Source organism: Podarcis gaigeae, assembly GCF_964106915.1.
Source record: "Podarcis gaigeae genome assembly, chromosome: 7".
NCBI classification, from domain to species: domain Eukaryota; kingdom Metazoa; phylum Chordata; class Lepidosauria; order Squamata; family Lacertidae; genus Podarcis; species Podarcis gaigeae.
The window spans coordinates 40,794,878-40,810,650 of NC_139683.1; the positions used below are offsets into that span (position 1 = coordinate 40,794,878).

A 15,773-nucleotide genomic window follows, 5' to 3' on the forward strand; every position below is an offset into this window, starting at 1 on the left:
AAACAACTCCTCCCCTTCTGTCTGCTATCCCAAGCCTAGTATTAAAAGGTGACAATTTTTCTGTAACCTACATCATCGCTCAGCATAACCTTGGCAACCGTCTGTTGCCAAGGGACCCAAGGACTTCTCTGTGATGAGCCATCAACACCTTTTGTCATGCTTAATGGCCTCAATCCCAAGTGCCACCCTGGTTTGAAAAGGAAACTTAGCCTGTACTTTTTTCCACTGGTCTGGCATCTTCCCTTTAATACTCCAAATGTCATCAAAATTCTGCCATTTTACTATTTTCTAACGTTCACTAACTCTAGATTTGCAACAACAGAGTGGGTGCTGGAAAACACTGCATTCTGAAAAACTTTGATGAAACAATAAATAATTCAATAGGATCAGGGTGCCAGTTATGTTTTATCCAGTGAGTTCTCTGCTCTGTCAGAACTGTGACAAAGAACAGCAGTGTTTTCAGGTCCATTTGAAAGAAGAGTTACCATTTTTACAATAACTATTCACCCTCTTCTACAGTCCCCCAAATAGGAGACGGTGGCAAGGCACCTGATTGGTTGTCCCTTCCATTATTCAGTAAAAGGTCCTCTTTCCATACAGCAATGAAAGCAGCAATAAAAGATTTAAGGGACAGATCGGCATGAAATTGACATCCTGAATGGTCAGTCAGATTTAGAAGACTTGGCAGCTATTCCACAGAATCAGACAGAACCAAATGTTGTTAGCCATAAATAGCCAAATGCCACTCATACCTCTTCTCCCTAGCTTGCATAACCATTGTAGTTCTGATCATATCTTTAACCATGCTTTAAAAAGTCATCTAAGAGACCAGTTCATACACTGGCTGGAGGAAAGAAACCCTTGGAATGTCACTCTTCAATAATTGATAAAATGCATATTGAAGCAGCTGACTGGTAGCTAACTATAGCTGCTGTAAAATTAACATAACAGACTTTGATCTTTTCTTTACATATTTTCAAATTCAAAGTGTTGCCCATAACCCTGCTTTAGTCTAACGCTGCAACACCTTCTTTCTAAGTTAAGCACAGCCAGTCATACACAGTCAGAGCTCAAGGAGGAATCAAAATGAAAAAGTCACAGTTAGGTGTGAAGTGGCTTTTCCACTTAAATAACTGGAGCCCAGATTAAACACATTTATTTGGAGGTGAAAAAATACCTACAGAGTTCTTTGGAAACTTATTTCCAATAAAATGAGAGCTTCATCCTCAGACTGCTTGCTCTTGAGTAATCTCATTAATCACATCTTGGTTCAAATTGGCAAAGAGAGTCATGATTGCTATGTGAAAAGTCTATCTAAAGCAGTTTGCAACAATAAAAGCTGCATTTATATTACAAAGTAGTACAAAACACACACAAAATAATAAAACCCATTCAAATCCTTTATACCATAATCCACTCCAGCAAATAGACGGCGCCTACTCAAGGAAAGGCCAGTCAAAATCTTTGGAGCTTTTCAAAAATCCTGAAGAGTAACAGATTGCTACTGGAACAGTTTCAAAGCCATGGGACTACCACAGAGAAGGCCCTGTCTCTGGTGGTCACTAATCTATGCAAAATACACTAGAGATGGAGGAGAAATTCAACTCAGTTTGCATTTATAGCTGAACCTACCTAGTTCATACTTTTTGAAACAGTTTGTAAACCAAAAAGACAAACATCCTTCAAAATGGACACTTCCTTGCATCTCAGGGCAATTCTCTGGCCAAGTAATGTATACAAAAAATGCACATACTAGGATAAAGTGTGCATAAAACCACATATATTAGTGGAAATAGCATGCTTGAAAAAGCATTATATAATGGGAAATTGCTTTGCAAAAAATGTGTAATGTGCAAAGTTTCATAAAAGACTCTCTAGTTGGAGAAATTCACACTAATAAACATTACTCGGCTGAAAGACAATTTTAACCATTATTTGGTGCAATTCAGCCAAATGATTTCAGAGTGCAACTGATTTCAGAGAGAGAGGTAAGAAATCTTAGCTGGAAATCAACATGTCTTCAACAGCACCTGACTTAGCTGAATCATGCCTCATACCTGTTTGGGCTCAGTTGTTTGAACTAGTATATAAATCTTCAAATACCTTTGGGAGTCCCCAACCCCTATCCTTCTACCACCAATGCTCATGAAAATCACAGTGCTTAAGCTCGCCTTAATCCTTCAAGGCATTCTTTGCAGATGGTGAGAACTGCCTTCAGATGCACCTGTTATACTTCGAACAGCACAATGCCATAGAGCCTAAATCTAATGAGTCATTCTGCAAAACCAGATGAATTTACAGTAATAACTACTTGCAATTTTGCTGATTATTCCAGGGTGTAGAAAAAGCCTGTGTGGGATCGCTTCAGCATAGGGATCAGCCAGAACAATAATTTAGATTGCAAATCATGCCAAGGAATGATGCCAGTTTTTACCTGTTGGGAAACTGACACGGACATGATGGAAATCAACTTGTCTTTGCATGTCAGGTACAATAGTGTGTGAGCAGGTGTTTTTGAACTATAGCTGGCTTAGATTTAAATAAGTAATTCCTGGTACCCAGAAAATGCATTGCAGTTTATTGGGGTGTCCTAAACACACAATAACGGCAGACAGGCAGCACTGAAAAACCATTAGTTTAAGTTTGCACATTTTTCTTAGGCCAGCTAAATATTCTCTCATATTTTCTGCACTTAGCACCAGTCCAAGCCAGGGAGGAGGAAACACTTGCTTAATCAGATCCTTTTGTGGTTTCTTCTACCTAGAACATTAGCAATGAAAAGGAACCCCAGTAGCAATAATGAACAACTAATACTTAAAGAGACCTGCTACAAGTACATTTCAGCATTAGATAGAACTAAATCCTGCTAGATGGGGGAGGGGTTTTTTAAGAAATAGATGCAATACATACATGAATGAAAATATCACGCTTTTGCTCTCAAAATGTTACACTGTTATATAGTTAAGATTATGACCAGAAGTCAGAAAGATCACGTGTTATTGTTACATTTCTTCCTTCTGCACACATAGTGAATATATGATCTCCAATACCAGTGGTGACCAGAAATGTAATTATGTTACCCAGCAGGGAAAGCTTTGTCATAACAGCTGGAAGAAATAAAGAAAAACACTAACATTTGAGAATGGTGCCAGGATGTGGAGATACAGGGACCTGGGATAGAATGGGGATGGGGTTGCTACAAATATTTGCTCACCTGTCTGCAGAGCTGGCAAGGTTACAGGCAACACATACTGTAATACTCATTCCATGCTCTTAAGACATTGATCTTTTAGTGTGCACACTCACTTTGGAACTCCCTGCTTACTGATATCAGACAAGTGGCTTTGCTGTACTATTCTAAGCACTTGCTAAAAACATTTTTGTTTAGGCAAACCTATTCAAACATATAGAAGCTGTCATTTGTTTTAATTTGGTTTTAGCTTATTGTGAATTTTATTGATTGATTGGGGGAAAAAACCCAGAAAAGAGATTTCCACTAGACACCATTTTAGGCATCCAATTTCCTTACATGTCCAGAAATTTCCAGATGTATGGCAAGCCTATTGTTGTCATTTAATTTTTATATCACTTATATGTCAAAATAGTTTCTTAGTGGTTTACAACTAAAAAACAACCACAGTTAAAATACACAATGACATTAAAACATCCTGAATTAAAACATACAATTAAGCAAACAATTAAAAATGAGTCTATGTCTATCAAAAGTTAGTTTCAACAACTCAGTCTGTCAAAAAGATCTGAGAAGCACCTGTATTTTCATTGGCAGGTGCCTGACATGATGTACTCCAAAATTGTCATAGGCTAGGAAATTCAACATGACTGTAACAGCGAAGTCTGTAACCATCCAGAAATGACTCAACCTTTTGTCACTTAAAGTTTTCTTCAGGACCGAACAAGCATAGTCAGCATCAACACCAATAGTTTATTTCATATTGCAGCAACTGGTATGTGTCTTCTTTAACCAATATTGCTAAATAAGTATATAATGATTATAATCTTCCAAACTAAAAAGAAAGAAAGAAAGAAAGGAATCTGTAGGGGGGACACTAAACTTTACTAGGGAAATCTATCCTTGTTGAATCAACCACACCATCCAGCTTAAAATGTGAGCATTTATCTCACACAATTAAAAAGCCACATCCTGAGTTCATCCACTCATCTGAGTGTGGTGCGCAGTGTTTTCACATCATAGAAATTGTTTTAATGCAAGGTCTTATTGCTAATTATTTGCAGAGAAGACTTGTGGAATTAGTGGTGGTTTGTAGAGCAATCTTCCCCTGGCACCCACAACTTTTTTATTGTTTCTCAGCCTGTTTCAAGCACAGATGAAATTCATCGTTTCTGGATGGGTCAGAGGGTGGGGGGAGATGTGAAAAGAAGAGAAAATAGCTTGAAACTACCATTGTGGAGAAAATGAAACCAGATGCATGGAACGGGAAAGATGCTGGTGGGAACAACATTGAAATAAAGCACATTTTTCCCTGGGAGATGACAGCCTTGTACAATCCCTCAAGGCTTCCTTCCCACAGACATCTCTCCCCTGCGGAAAAGATTCTCAGGAGGAGGCACAACCTAACCTCTGGGAAGAGGCGTCAACAGGGAATGTGTCACCATCACCAGTGAAATATTTCACGTCAAACCTGCATTGTCCTGTGTCCCCCCCCCCCACCTGATTTTTCAGGGAGAAAAAGGCGGGGGTAAAACACCCCACCGGCTCCTCAACAAGAACTGAGGAGAGAAGCACCCTCAAGCTGGAAAACAGAAAAGAAAAGATTTTGTCTAATCCTGTTTATTTGGAGAGGCTTGGCCAGTGCTTTCCAGCGGGGTGATTCCAGTCTGCTCTGAACTGACACAGTGACATGATGACTGGGCTTTGAAGATAGAGTAGCAGTGTTTATGTGGAGAGCAGTCGTGGTGGAGAGGGAAAGGAGGGGGGCAGGAGGCGTTGGGAGGGAGATCGGGAAACTGTAACTCATTGTGGATGGGCTGGCCTGGCCTGGGTGGCAAGCTCTTAAAGCTCAGAACATTCATCAACCTGCCTAGCGAGCCGACATGCTGGAGCCACAAGTTGCTCTCTCCCTCTCCGACTGTGTCAAGCATGATCTAGTCCAACTGTGTGGAGACAGCACAGCCCCGGCCAGACAAGCCCTGGTCAGTGCAAATAATCACAGCTCTGACTCCTTTCTCTGTTACTCAGCAAAGCCTGGCCACCGAACACAGCGTTCTCACAGGAAGTTTACGTCAATTCTCTTCCACACATACACACACACTCACACGCACAGAGTCCGATTCATCTCAAACTCCATTTGAATCGCTCAAGTTACACCCAGGGCTCCATTTGGCCTTCTGCCTTCACTTTTAGACATTCTTCACCAATTAAAGCCTCATTTCTTTCAAAGCTTATATCCCTAGCGCAAGTCTCCTAATGTCTATAGCATTGCTTCTGGCTTATCACCAAGGGTACTTTTGCCATCCTTTTCGCAGGGCTAGGGAACTGCAGCAGCCTTATACTGACCTCAAGGAGAGCAGTTTCCCCCCCATATCTACCACTCGTTTCTTAGCAATTAGGTTATAAATATGCAAAAGTAACAGACACAACTCCCCCCCCCCAAACACACACACAAAAAAACAGTAAGATGTTGAAAGTCATGCAGGAATCCAATATCTCTGCTGGAATTTTATTCTAAGAAGTCCAGTCTCACTGTGTAATGTGAAGAGATTTACATATTTGGAGTTCTGTCACATTCTATTCCAGAAGCTCATGACAGGAAGCAGCAATATGACGTTTTGGGTTTTGTTTGAGATCAGTGGGGCTTACTTTCAGGTACATGTGTATAGGACTGTAGACTTACATTATTATTTCAAAGTAAAATGAGTCTGCAAATGACAGGCAGCGAGAAGGTAAACGGCATTTCTGTGGCTTAGTCAGGCTGGCCACATGACTCGGGAGCTGTACACTGGCTCCCTCGGCCAATAAAGCGAGATGAGCGCTGCAGCCCCAGAGTCATCCACAACTGGACCTAATGATCAGGGGTCCCTTTGCCTTTAACATATGGCGTCCCACTCCTGCTGTAAACAGGTACAAGTTAGAAGTATAATAATAACCCATATATTCTAACTTCTTGAATAACTGGGGGTGGTCAAATAGCCAGGTTTTATTAATCCATCTCAGCCTTAAAATAAAATACCTTATTAATGGGATTTTCAAGGTGGTTCATATACTGTAACCATTTGCACTGTGATGGTTACTTATAATCCCACCATACAGTAAATGCAACCACATGGACAACCAGAACTCGGGGGCATCTGGCCACACACTGAGACAAATGTTATCAAAGTTCAGCAACATGCCATGAATGTGCATGAAGCTACTGGGGGGGGGGGGTCTCTGATCAGCTACTATGGCCCAAAGGGGATTAAGCTTGCAGCAAACATGGATGCGTGTCAAATATATGGTCAATGTATAAATGTTCATTTAACTGACTATTAAAACACCTAATAAATAACAACACAAAGATATTAGAGTGTTTTCTTTAGCATATTGCTTATCCTCTTATCAGTACTTCTAGCAAAGATGCCCAGGACACACTGGGGAGCAACAAAGTGGGGAATTGAGGGCTGCTGAATCAGAGTATACATACAACAAAAGCCATGCTAGCAACTGATGTTTTGCCACTGATGCCCAACAGGCATTCTAACTTGTATGAATTGATTTGGCATTAGTGAAAAGTGCAGGTGCTAAACAACTCTGGCATTTAGGAGCAAAGAACTTACTTGTCCTAACATGGAAAATTTACATATTCTAGAGATGGTAAAATATCTCAGGGCAATTACGTAGGTCATGGCATTACTATACATTTAACTACAACTTCCATCAGCCCCAGCAAGCATGGTCAAAGGCCAGAGGTGATGGAACCTGTAGTTCAGCAACTTCTGAAGAGCCACACCTGCTATTTGAAGTGGGCATCTAAAAGCTGGTTTTAAGAACTGACATCCTATCACTTTTGTTATGGGGTCCTGGAAGTGCTTTAAGGGTCACATTAATTGGTGAAGTCCTATTCATTTAAAAATTGTACTTTCGTGTGTTATGTTAGTTCACAGAACGATCAGTCCCAGGGCAGTGTTCTGCCATAGAGACAGCATGATGGCACTTTGAGACTGCACCACAGATTGTGCCCAAGCAACATGAATTTTAGTTTTCAGAAAGAAGTGCCCACACTGCATGGCAAGATGATTAATAAATAAATAAAATTATCCAGCCACAATCCAGGAGCCATGTTTAGGCCCAGAAAAATCAACAGGCTTAATTGCAGCCAGCTTTACACAAGATGCTAACTTCTGACTTTTCCCATTAGATTTCAGTGCTATATAGAGGGATTACTGTACATTTTTTAAAAAAACAAAACCTGTCTGAGTGCCCCAATCTACTGCAGCTGGGATTGCAACCTTTGGCATGTCATCAGGTTTGTGAATGGTAACCCAAAAGGTATGACTCTGTCATTAAATATATAGGTGTGTAGTATGTTTGGGTTATTCTTTTGTGTTTTAATTTATTTGTATTGCAATGAGAAATTCTTTGAGGGCACAAAAAAGGGCTGGATTTTGCTTTGCCAGTAGTTTGCCCATGAGTAAAAAGGAGTGTTCTTAAGGCCAGTGTTTGCGTGTACTTATTTGTATGTGTGTGAATTTGCAAAATCAAAGCCTGGCCTTACAATGCAGCCTGTTGTCTTCAGGTTAGGCTTGTTAAATGATGACAGAGAAGTCATACACCGAAAGAGTGACACCACCCTTAGAACTATTCCCAAGGGAAAAAAAGAAATTGGTGTTGCACTAGACTTAAGGTGACCTTTTCTTAAGTGATAATATATGTGCACAACACTAGCAGGTTGCATCACGATGCTAAACCTTGTGATCTAATTATTCAACCCTAATATAAAGGGCAGGGCTTCATGGGAATGATACATTCAGAGCAATACCAAGAACTCTGTTTCACAATATCAAGGGGGAAATAGTGTCAGGTGATCCCTTAACATGGGAAAGTTCTATTAATAAAGGGTTTGGTTCCCTAGACTTCTTGCAAAATGAAAGCTGGACTACATTAACAATATAAAATAATTACCTCTGTCTTCGAAATTACCTTTATTGTACTTTGTTTATTTTTTATGTGTGTTCATTTTAATTTTTGTGTTTTTTTATTTTAACTTTTTGCATGACTCAAGGAGCAGTGATTTGATGACAAAGTCTAAAATCAGGGTATAAAACAGGTATGAGAAATGTTTGGCCTTCCTGTTGTAGGGGCCCATATACTGTAGTCCTTCCTTCTTAAACACCAATCAGCTCCTATTTGTATCACACAATATGATGCAAAATATGTTGATCAGTTACTGACACCAATGTCATAGCCAGCTGATTAAGAGATGTAAAATTGGAGCTCATCAGGTCACCACTCCAGTGGCACCTAAATCAAAATCAGGTCCTGAATACACCTTTGGTCTTAGAACTTATGTGGTGCCACTCATGACCATAGTCCTCACCCAGTGCTATGGGTTTGGATGGAGACATTTTCCTCTGTTAATTTTAATTCAATATTTCAGCAGCATTTAACCCCATTGTCCATGAAATGTCACTTTTTTAACACTGCAGGACCAGCAGGTGTCAACTGGATGACTCACTGATGGATTGCCTTTTACCTAGCAAGATGTCTGAGAGCAGAGCAATTGCTCTTAGTGCTGCCCTTGGGAAAGAGTAAATAGGTAAATCATTGGTTTCTTATATCAGTATGTTGCCCACATAGTGCTTGATGGCAATGATTATGGAATTAGAAATAAAAGATTGGAATGTACACTGAGCACATATGGACAGTGGTGCAGAAAGGTAATTTTAGACCCTGAACTTAATGGTCTAATGGGGAGGGGGAGCTTTAGATAGCCATATATTTTACTTCATTTGGGATGCACATAATTAACCTTTCTCTTCTCTCTCCTCCTCAATTCCATGTTTTACAACTCCTTCTACATTCCTGACCTGTTAGAGCAATAACAGAAAACAGTGTGCAAGTCCTGATTTTTGTTTTAATGCATGCCCAGGTTTGCATTTTAAATTAACTTAAGGCATAGTAACATAATGATACCAAAAAATAGGATTTGCTTCTGCTACCCTGAGATCCTGTTTACTTGTAAATAAGTTTGTCATGTTTATTATGGCAAACAGCCAGCATAATTTACTTGGAAATAAGCCCCATTTTGTTGCAGAAAAGGATAATAAAAATAATAAAACAAGGATCTGTAAGCATGCACATGCCATGCTGGCTACCCATCTCCCCCAAATATAAAATGCTTCTTATTTTCAAAATGTTTGCTACCAGCATTGGCCTCTGAGGGTTCCAGCATGTGCTTGACAGCCCAGGGCTGATGCCAGATGTGCTTTCCACTGCCCCCATTGTCTGCCATTCTCTGAGTGATCACTGGGGGCTAGGCTGTGGTGCCCGGGACTTACCGTATTTTTCGTCCCATAGGGCGCACCGGCCCATAGGATGCACCTGGTTTTGGGGGGGAGGAATAAAGGGGAATTTTTTTTCCTTTATTTCCCCCCAAAAACCAGGTCGGGGAATCCAAACCAGGTCAGGGAACAGCGGAATGGTGGCGCTGCGCCTCCCCGCTGTCCCCCGAGCTTGTGGGGCTGCCCGATGTCTGCCCGAAGCGCAGGGCGCTCTGCTTCAGCACGCTCCACGCTCCATGCAGGAGGCTGCTATTCGCAGCCTAGGGAGCCCTGCGGGAACTCCCGCGGGCTCCCCAGGCTTGCGGATAGCTTCCTGAAGCCTGGAGAGCGAGAGGGGTCGGTGCGCACTGACCCCTCTCGCTCTCCAAGCTTCAGCGAAAGCCTGCATTCGCCCCATAGGACGCACACAGATTTCACCATCATTTTTGGAGGGGAAAAAGTGCATCCTATAGGGCGAAAAATACGGTAGGTCCCAACATTCAGGCATAGCTGAATCACTGCATACAAAAGGTGCACACACTCATAAGAATGAAAATCTACCACAGGCTATTAGTATGTTTCTAAATAGAGTGTGCCTCTGGAGTCGGTATCACTGGCAATGTCTCTATGCCCCACCAGGGGCCCACTGCCAGTCTCTTGAGCTCCCTGGCCCTGCTTCTCCTCCTCTTCCACCACATTCCCGTCACTGCCTGCTCTGAGTAAACCACAAGACAAGAGGCTTTCTTGGTTTGGCTTGCCCTTTTCCCTTGGACCAGGCCTAGAGGAGTGGGGCAAGCAAATGGGTAGTGGTGGCAACAGCAGCAAGGAGGCCTCTGAAGACATCTTGCCAAAGGGCCCAACCCTACTGGACCTGGCACACTTTCTACCTAGCAGCTCACAATTTCCAAATTTCCCTTTTGTAAATAAAGTAATTGCTCTGATTTACCAGCCAGGGAAATCTGGCTCTTCCTTCTTTCTGCCCCCGCCCCCTGCAACTCCACCCTAGTTCCTCATACTCCCAAATCTATTTCCAACTCTTTTCAAAGAGAGAAGGGGAGAATGCACATGTTTGCATGAGTTCTTGAGGAAGAACAATGCTCATGTATGTTTTTTGGCATGGGTTGCTTGGCAATTTAAAATTGGCAACGTGGCCCTAGAGGTTCCCCACCCTTGCAGCAATACCTAATAGGAACCAATAGCATAGCAGACGGGGAGTTAGAGTCCAAGCATGAAAAAAAATAATGCATACAAGATGTTCAACACTTTCCCACATAATAAACGTGGGAATCCCATAGAATTTGTCCCAGGACTTGAGGGATTTTTTTTTTTAATGAATCATGTTTGCTACATCCCCAATTTCACCAACCCACTCCAACTGCAAGACGATAAGTCTAAGGAGCCAAAGCATTTCAGCAGAAACCTCTAAGTTGTCCACAAGCAGCAGAATACAGTGGAACAGAGAGAAGCAAAGAGGCTAACACATTTCTCAAATGGAAAAGCTACATTCACAAACTGCTATCATGCAGGGAAGATAGAATGGTTAGGTTAGCTCAGATGTAGCTGAACAACAACTTCCATCATCCCTGCCCATTGCTCATGCCGTCTAGGGCTGATGGGAGTTGTGATTCATTTGAATTGCTTTTGAACTGTTTAAAATGTATCTGCTGTTTTTTTAATGTTCTAAATTGTGTTTATTGTATACCACCTTGAAGCAACTGGGTAGAAGGTGATTAATAAATTAATGATACTAATAAAAATAATAACATCTGGTGAGTCAAAGGGTCCCCACTCCTGGGTTAGCCCTAAGTCAGACTCTCATGGAAGAAGATCTGTTTTTATTGAGAGAGTTGAGTATGTTGGAGTAACAGGAAAAGTTGGGGAATAAATGTAAATGAAGAAGAAGAAGGATGCTAACTCAGAAGACGTCTTACTGAATGCACTTGAATTTACCATTTTGTAAGTGTGCTCAGCACTGCAGTCTTTTATTATGCCTGATATTAATATTTTCACTCCATTTCCCCTTCCAAAAAAAGAAAAACCTGTCGTTAGTTAAAATATTTTTATATAGGTTTTTTTGTGTGTGTGTTTTGAGCAAGCATTTCAAGAAGCTTCAAAATAAGATTATCATCTAGCTTTGCAGACACAGCAATTTACCAACTGCCTGACAAGTGTTTTCATATGAAGAAATAATAAATCACAGCATTGTCTGTTTTGGGAGGGTAATGGTTTTAGTTTGGTGACCCTGTGTGGTGACCCTGTGTCAGCAGGGCTAAGGACTAACCAGAAGTGTGTTTAAATTAATCCAGTTGTGCTGTACTGATTCTTTTAATCCCCTTTTTAAGATGATAGTTATTTTGAAACAATTGGATTTGATGCTCCATTCTGTTGTTCCCATTGTTAAGACTTCCAGATGCTCCCTTTTGAAGAAGGTTCCTTCATTTCAGAATTTGCCTTATCAGGTGCAGCTACAGTGGTACCTCGGGTTAAGAACTTAATTCGTTCTGGAGGTCCGTTCCTAACCTGAAACTGTTCTTAACCTGAGGTACCACTTTAGTTAATGGGGCCGCCTGCTGCCACCGCATGATTTCTGTTCTCATCCTGAAGCAAAGTTTTTAACCTGAGGTACTATTTCTGGGTTAGCAGAGTCTGTAACCTGAAGTGTATGTAACCCGAGGTACCACTGTATATTAATTTGGTAGCTTTTAAGGTGCCACAAGATTCTGTGATGCTTTTACCAAATGTTTAAATTCATAAAAGGCATTTACTGGTGTGGGGAACATAGTTTTCCATGCTCTATGAATTGTAGAGCTGGAAGGGACCCTAAGAGTCATCCAGTCCAACCCCTTGCAATGCAATTAAATTGGAAGCAGCTAGGAGAAGCAGCTTAGGAGAAGCTTACACCAGGTTCTCTTTTCAGTGCTAAATCATCTTAAGAGCTCCCTTTCATTTTGTTTCATGAAATTTCTTGGAAAGAAGTCAGAAAATCCCAAGAGTTGGGGGTTTTTCCAGGATTCTCCCAAAAAGCAATTAAAAAACTAATTACAAGCCAAGCCTAGAAGAATGGAGGAAGGTGGCCCATAACTAGTTTTGCTGAAAACCTTCAGTTTGTGTTAGGTTGCTTTCAACAGCATGTTCTCAAGGGTCAGGTGGGGATAGCCTATTGTACTCAGGTCCTGCCTGTGGTCTTCCCTTAGGTATCTGGTTGGCTACTGTGAGAACAGGATGCTGGACTAGGTTGGCATTTGGGGTGCTTCAGCAAGACTTTCCTTATATTCTTATGACACAAACAGCATGCATGCTGAAGCTAAGGAGTCTGGGTCTGGTCAGTGCCTTGATGTGAGACTGGTTGTGTGTCATCATTATCTCCATAATGGAATAAAGGTAAGATATAACTTTAATAAATCACAGCTCATTATTCAGCAGCAGAGTGGCTGTGGGATCACTAACTGTAGTACTTCATTTGCTTTAAATACTTCAAAACACACTATTCAAATAGGTTTTCTTATGATATGTATGAATTTGATATTAATTCCAGGCAGGATTAAGTGGCACTGGCAATCAGCTCTTTTTTTTATGGGATGTGCAGGCATGTTTGTTTCCGAGAGAAAATTTGCCACTTACCGGTACATCTTTCATGAACAATCCAAACAGATATATGTTTTTAATGTCCTAAAAATATACTAAAATGCTATTTTTTCCATACTGCATGTCTTATTTTCCATTTGCTTGTTCTCTTCATGTGAATTGTGTGTTCCAACAGAGTATTCATCACCTGATGGGAATGCCACAGATTGCTGCAATCTGCTGAGATATATATTTCTGAATCACCTCACACACTAGCCAGAAATTCATTATGTCAATGATTTATTGTCTCTGGTGAACTTCTCATTGCTGCTGAGAACTTAAACTAGTTCAGCTGCTCTGGTTGATGAGGTACCAAAGCAGATGACAAGCCCACAACAATGTCTGGAAACCCAAGCTGGGAAAAGATGCATCTAGAGTGAATTGAGAAATACTGTCTTAAGGACAGGAGAGAATCTGAGTCTACATCTGAGCCCTAGTGCATGACTTATAGTGGTTTCAGGGGCCAGAACTTGAGATCTTCCTTCAATTGTCTCTCATACCTCATTCAGGTGAACAGCAAATGGTGCCTTCATACCTCCACCTTTGCTACACACCTGTATCTGCAAGTGTTTCTGCAGGAGTGGAAGCATCCCACCTGTGGCCTGCTTAGATCTAGCATGGGTCCCAATTTGACCCATGGGGTCATTTTTCCCCCCAAACCTATGCCCACATGTGATGTCAGATGTGGAGCAGGTAAGGACATGGGCTCAAAAGGAAGAATCAGGAGCTTAAAGTGAGCCCCTGATTGTTCCACTGGGATCTGCTGCATTAAGGAATTTCCCTTCAAGAACTCCCTAGTGCAGCTGAAGATGCACAGGGCTCTGCAAGTGCCAATCATCAGCTGATCATGGTAGCACTTGGCAAAAGCACCAGGCAAATGCCAGTTTACACTGTTCTTTGACTTCACTCCCAAAGGCACACTCCCCCATTGTCTCCCAAGGCAGAGGGATGCCAACCGAACCAGCCAATATATTATACTGCCATATGCCGCTGCAAACATTTATAATGCCTAGACTGGGGACACCACCTTTTTGGAGCTCATGGGCACATCTGCAAACCAGAGAAGCTGCTGGGGGAACCACACCACACTGCAACCAAGGAGACACCTGAGCATATTCTGTTTGCTACAACAGAATGCTTCCTTGAAGCCAGAGAAGGCCTTTGTGGGCAAATGGGTGCCGTGTTGGCAATCACTGGCCTAGGCTAACAAATTTCACCAAATGCTTATCAAGTATTTTGGTTTTCAGAGTACTGGTGTTATTATTTCTATTAAGCAAACGACACACTAAAAAGATAGAAACACTCACCTCTATTTTTGAATGGGAAGAGAACACTGGCTTTTAAATCATTCCCAGGACTGACTCTATGACATATTTCTAAATGGTTTGCCTTTCAAAGCATCTAGTAAATTTTTCAACCTAAGTACTTTTTGGCATGTTAATCAAAAACAGATCTTTCCATCAAACCCAGTCATCCTGACTGCAAAGGTCCCATCTTTCTTCTCTTTGCACATTTTTTTTCATACAGATTTGTTTTTCCTTTTTAAGGTTTAACTTTAAAACCTTATAGAAACCTTCAAAGGTTTGCAACATGGAAGTAACACTAAGAATAAGTTTTTTCTATTATTTCCACACACACCCTTAGTGCTTCAGGTGCTTCATATCTATTATCTCCATTATCCTACAAAAACTGCTAACTAGGCTGATATTGTGATCTACATTTCAGAGATGGCAGTCAGAGGCAGAGAGAAGACCCTTGCCGAAAGCCACCCAGTGGGTTCGTGGCTGAATCTGGATCCAGTTCATTGCTCAGTTTCTTAACCACTAGGCTCTAACAGTGTTTCAGTCTGTTAGTCCTCAAAATAACAGCATAATAAAAATCTACATTAATATGGTGGGTTTTATATTTCCTAAATGAGGCAAAAATGGAATTGACCTCTTACTCTTTATGAGTCTGATAGAATTATAAGAACTTATTATCAGCAAAACATGCTGCTATGATTTCATCATTAAGTTTGTTCTGTCATATATTTGTGCAAAAAGTTCTTATATGACAACAAACCCACTTCCATGAAATGTTCAGGTTTGCTGCTTGACTATAACATCACAGTTTATTTCTCTATGGCTAAAATCAGTGGTATAGCAACTCAAAAGTAACCCTGAGATGGTTCTTCATATTCATTAGCTGCTTCTTCTGCCCTAGCTTTACTGGAGACAAAGAGAAGTGGATGCAATCTATTTTATTTCTTGCAAAACCCAGAACCATCATCCATAGTACCTGATCTCCATCTCTGCCAGTAAACCACTGGGAAACCCAGTTCAATTCAGTGTCACAGTCATTTCAGCTTCTGATTCAGCTCCTGGTCTCGCTCTGATAGGAACTCTAAACTTCCTAAGCTGGTCCTCCACACACACACACACACACACACACACACACACACACACACACCCCTAATCCATCACATATGGTGCCTGCTTTCTTTCTATTACTATCTCCCTTTTTTGTTATTTCAGTGCACAGTAATTCTATTGGTGGTGAAAAGCTGCACTAATGCTTGGCTTGCAGAGTCTCATCAGAATACCTTTGTTTGTGTCAAAGGTATCTGAAGACTATCTCCCTAATATATTTGCAGCCCAGTTGTTAAAATATAC

At 41.2% G+C, this 15,773-nt stretch overlaps 1 long non-coding RNA gene across 1 annotated transcript; it reads left to right on the top strand.

Annotated features, from left to right (window-relative positions):
• Nucleotides 1-8,663: 8,663 nt before the first annotated feature.
• LOC310849033 lies at nt 8,664-15,565 on the top strand. Its single transcript, XR_014566751.1, has 3 exons — nt 8,664-8,774; nt 12,789-12,879; nt 14,850-15,565. It is a non-coding gene; the product is annotated as an uncharacterized lncRNA (long non-coding RNA).
• The last annotated feature ends 208 nt before the right edge of the window (nt 15,566-15,773 follow it).